At 49.8% G+C, this 5,286-nt stretch overlaps 1 long non-coding RNA gene across 1 annotated transcript; it reads right to left on the bottom strand.

Moving 5' to 3' along the window:
• Positions 1–4,366: 4,366 nt before the first annotated feature.
• LOC143781187 (uncharacterized) lies at positions 4,367–4,864 on the bottom strand. Its single transcript, XR_013216609.1, has 3 exons — positions 4,809–4,864; positions 4,645–4,728; positions 4,367–4,444 (listed from the first exon to the last, which is right to left on the bottom strand). It is a non-coding gene; the product is annotated as an uncharacterized LOC143781187 (long non-coding RNA).
• Between the last annotated feature and the right edge of the window lie 422 nt (positions 4,865–5,286).

Raw genomic sequence — 5,286 nt, 5'->3', positions numbered from 1 at the left:
GGAAAGAGAGAAGGAGGCAGAGACAGCCTCAGAGAGGGACAGAGGAGGAGGCAGGGACAGCCTCAGAGACAGAGAGGAGGAGGCAGAGACAGCCTCAGAGAGAGAGAGAGGAGGGGGCAGGGACAGCCTCAGAAAGAGAGAGGGAGAGGCAGAGACAGCCTCAGAGAGAGAGGGAGAGGCAGAGACAGCCTCAGAGAGGGACAGAGGAGGAGGCAGGGACAGCCTCAGAGACAGAGAGGAGGAGGCAGAGACAGCCTCAGAGAGAGACAGAGGAGGAGGCAGGGACAGCCTCAGAAAGAGAGAAGGAGAGGCAGAGACAGCCTCAGAGAGGGACAGAGGAGGAGGCAGGGACAGCCTCAGGGAAAGAGAGAAGGAGGCAGAGACAGCCTCAGAGAGGGACAGAGGAGGAGGCAGGGACAGCCTCAGAGACAGAGAGGAGGAGGCAGAGACAGCCTCAGAGAGGGACAGAGGAGAAGGCAGGGACAGCCTCAGAGACAGAGAGGAGGAGGCAGAGACAGCCTCAGAGACAGAGAGGAGGAGGCAGAGACAGCCTCAGAGAGAGACAGAGGAGGAGGCAGGGACAGCCTCAGAAAGAGAGAGGGAGAGGCAGAGACAGCCTCAGAGAGGGACAGAGGAGGAGGCAGGGACAGCCTCAGGGAAAGAGAGAAGGAGGCAGAGACAGCCTCAGAGAGAGACAGAGGAGGAGGCAGGGACAGCCTCAGAAAGAGAGAGGGAGAGGCAGAGACGGCCTCAGAGAGGGACAGAGGAGGAGGCAGGGACAGCTTCAGAGACAGAGGAGGAGGCAGAGACAGCCTCAGACAGAGGGAGGAGGAGACAGAGGCAGCCTCAGAGAGAGGAGGAGGAGGGGGCAGAGACAGCCTCAGACAGAGAGAGGAGGGGGCAGAGACTGCCTCAGAGAGACAGAGGAGGAGGCAGAGACTGCCTCAGAGAGACAGAGGAGGAGGCAGAGACAGCCTCGGGGAGAGACAGAGGAGGGGGCAGAGACCATGGTAATGCTGATGGGTTGTCCCGGCAAGGAGAAGGTGCGGAAGGGCGCACGGGGGAACACAGGAATGTGATGCCCCCTAGCGCCCTCTAAAGCAGGGAGGTGTGATGAGGGAACAGCCGCCATCTTGGACGGGCATACTAGCACAGATTGGCGTGACTCCATTTTGTCTCCTGGTCACAGGTCTGCAGAGAGGAGTGCTCCTGGCCCCCACCTTTTCTAATGAACATAGTGCCCTTAGTATGGTAATCGGCTGAGCTCAGTGTAGATTACAGAAGGTACTTCAAAGCTCAGGGAGGAAGCCACACCAGCAGGGGGCTTGGAAATGCCTGGGGGCTTAATTAAACCACGCATGTCAAGTGGCCACTGGATACACATCTCTTATGGCTGTCCAGTCAAACCGTCTACAACAGGGAATCATGAATTATGGACGCATAATCCGAGGTACCGGCTCATAAAAATATTCCCCTCGTCCTAAAGAAATTGTGCATCTAATGGTGCGACTCCTGTGTCCGTGGGGGGTCTGAAACCCGAGATATAGAGATCAGCCTCCCACGGGGACTGAATGAGTCCAGGTTTGATCCCTGTCCGACCGGCAGAACAAACCACAGGCGCTGGTACTGCCCGGGTACTGATCCGATCATCCTGAGAGAAGTTATCCCATTTATTAGATATTGGAATAAATCTTGCAGGGAGGCAGAGGGGTGGAGATTGCTAAGCCCACCCAGCTACAGGGGGAGGGACACAGCAGGGTTAAGAGCTGAAACATGTGGAGAGTGGCACACACAGAAGATGACCAGCTAAGAAACAGGGCATGCCAGCCAGAGGGGAGCAAGCACACGCTTTCTGGGGGCTGCCCGGCAACTAAAGTCTTGGACCTGTGGAACGCTGCGCCCCCCGGCTTCCACAAGCAACCTTCAACCTGGTAAATTGACCTCCAGCTTTATACCTTAAGCCTTGTATCATTGTTGTTATATTGTACTCTGACTGTAACGCTTGATATATTGTGATTGTATATTTCTTGTAATTACCTAGTGCGCCCTTAAGGCAATTAAATCATAAATTAATTTTGGGCTGATCCTTTTACTCTGATTGCGAATCCTAGAATACCCAGTGTGGGTAACAGGGCAGTCTTCCCGGCGGCCATTTGCTCTAGGTGCAGTTCCCTTACTGACATGAGAGACAAAGGGGGCGCCGGAGAGCTGTGCCTGTGTAGTGACGTCACGGATTGGTGACGCGGGAGGAACAGGGGCTTCCTTCACAGGCAGTATTTGGAATGGAGGTGGCTGTGCAGTGGTATGCAGCAGATGTCGGCATTGATGTAAAGCGTGACAGTGTGGGCACTGTTGGAAATGCCCCCACTGTCTACTGAAAATACCGACTCTGCTGCATAGCCTGCACGTAAGCAGCATTGCAGGCCTGCATAACAGTAATCTGGAGCTCAGGACTAAGGTGTTCCGACATGCCCTGTTCTATCTGATTAAAAAAATGATGTGCTGGCCTCTGGAGGTCGGCTTTCACTTGGGCAAGGGCTGTGGTTACCTCCTGGATACGTGTGCTCATATGACTAATGGCAGTATCCAGTCGGTCACCCATCGCCTTGAGTCCCTCATGGAAGACCGAGCTCAAGTGTAAAAACTCGGGCATGAGTGACCTGTCCGCGGCCCTCTGCCGCTGCCGGGAGGAGCCCATAAAAAATTGGCTAGAGGCAGAGGACTGGGGAAGGGGAACACCTGATGGACCAGCTTCCTGGTCTCCAGGTTGTGTGGCAGGCCCACTTGCTGCAGCGCTGGAGGATGGCTGGGACGGGTCCGTGGCTGACTGATGAAGGACCGCTCCAGAACCTGGGCCAACAGAGGAGCTCCAAGTGCTGCGGAAAAAAAAAAAATTTATTACAAAACATTTACAAAAAGATAACTCAACAGTTAGATAAACATTCAGATAGGGAAAGGTCACACTAACACTATTTGTAGTGAATTTTACATCAGAATTTGCAAGCCAGGAGTTCAACAGTAGGAATAAAAGTTTCATAAAACAACATGCTATACTTCTACATGCATCGACCAGTCCTTGGGGATTAAAAAAACTGATGTAAAATATGAAGAGACGATGGAGGCAATACAAGCCATATCTCTATACAATGTATAGGTAAGCCAAAACCTGGAGAGGAACTATGTGAGGGAAAGTATTCAAAGAACACGTACCCCACTTCTGCATCTATCAACCACTCATGGTTTTGGATTACAAATACCGATGGGAAATACGAATTGACGACAGAGGACATACAAGCCACCTGTATACTCACCAGGACAAGTGTCAGGAAAAATGAATTGAGGAGCCATTGGCATCCTGAAATCATTCTTTCTGACACCTAACTTGCTGAGTATAGATCTGTTGTGCAGGCTGCCGTCACACTCTCAGTATTTGCTCAGTATTTCAAATCAGTATTGGTAAGCCAAAACCTGGAGAGGAACTATGTGAGGGAAAGTATTCAAAGAACACGTACCCCACTTCTGCATCTATCAACCACTCATGGTTTTGGATTACAAATACCGATGGGAAATACGAATTGACGACAGAGGACATACAAGCCACCTGTATACTCACCAGGACAAGTGTCAGGAAAAATGAATTGAGGAGCCATTGGCATCCTGAAATCATTCTTTCTGACACCTAACTTGCTGAGTATAGATCTGTTGTGCAGGCTGCCGTCACACTCTCAGTATTTGCTCAGTATTTCAAATCAGTATTGGTAAGCCAAAACCTGGAGAGGAACTATGTGAGGGAAAGTATTCAAAGAACACGTACCCCACTTCTGCATCTATCAATCACTCAAGGTTTTGGATTAAAAATACTGATTTGAAATAATGACCCCCAAAAAATTGCATTATACACCACTTTTTTTTTCTTTTTTAACCAATATACTTACGTTCTTCGTGCAAGGACCGGTCTCAAAAACGCAAGGATGCGGTGGTACTTGTATTTGCGTATCCTTGCTGCAGAACCACTTGGAAGCTGGCTCTCTTGGCGCAGGTCCTTGTTGAAGCGGTCCTTCATCGATCTCCAACGTGTTTTCACTTTTGACACTGTTGGCAAAACAAAACATAATAGTTAGGACAATGGTCTTTTGACCATGGTCACACAACTGTATGTGCTGTGAAAAAGTAATGACTTTCTCACATCATACACAGTTGTGTGAGCATGGCCAAGGTATTGACTACATCACACTGCATTGCGATACTTACCAAATGCAGAACGGACCCGAGCCGGGGCATTGGCCCAGCCATCCTACAACGCTGCGGCCACCTCATTCCAAAGCCTCCGGATCGTCACATTGTTGGCGTGCAGTGGATCCCTGGTGTCCCACAATGCGACTCGCTCGTGAACCAGGGAGATGAGGTGTTCATTCTCAATTAGGTCCTCATCCTCCTCTGGAACCTAACAACAAAAAGTACATAATATAGGAGGCGTTCACATACAGAAGACAGAAAACAGAATCCGAGGAATGGCATGAATATTGAAGTAAAAAAAAACACTGGTGCTGAAGCCAAAGGGAAAGAAAGAGAGAAGTAGAAAGAAATGAAGATTCAAGAATTATAAAGTGAGGATACAATACACATTCAGCCAGCTATACTTACACGATGCCGCCGTCTTGCCCGGCCGTGACTACGCTGCTCCTGCCCAGTCTCCTGCCCAGTCTCTTCCGCTGTAGAAGAAGTGGTCTGAAAAAGGGAAAATATACATTGTCATATGTGTAGATGTGACAGTGAATACTTACCAATCTGAGGAGGTGAATACTCACTTCGCTGACATGTTCCCCTTGTGCAGGCCCAGGCGTTTCCTCATCAGAAGCAGAAGACATTCTGATGTGTGCAGAAAGAAAGGAATGACAGAAATTAGGGCATATAGAGACAGATTATAGAAAAGAAATGCATTGGATAGGATATACTCACATAGTTCAGAGGCTTGTTTGCTTGTTTGCTGCTCCAAGGGGCTGTGGGGCGTCTCGTCTGCAAGGCAGTCTGATGAGTAGTGACCTGCAACTGTCCACTACCTCCCTTTATCACCTTGTATGTGGGGGGTGGCTTATCAGTGTCTAGACATGTTTTTCTCAATTGAGATGCATGCGTCGGCAAACGCAAGCAAACGCATGTACTGAAAAACGCATGCGTTTACATAGACTACAGTGCGTTTTTTTGGCGCAAACCTTGCACAATCAACCGCATACGTTTCCAGGCGGCAAAATGACGCCTCTAAAAATTACTACATGTTGCATTTCC

The sequence above is a fragment of the Ranitomeya variabilis genome, chromosome 6 (assembly GCF_051348905.1).
Source record: "Ranitomeya variabilis isolate aRanVar5 chromosome 6, aRanVar5.hap1, whole genome shotgun sequence".
NCBI classification, from domain to species: domain Eukaryota; kingdom Metazoa; phylum Chordata; class Amphibia; order Anura; family Dendrobatidae; genus Ranitomeya; species Ranitomeya variabilis.
Note: the sequence above shows the minus strand (reverse complement) of the source record. Positions and strands in the feature narration are given on the sequence as shown.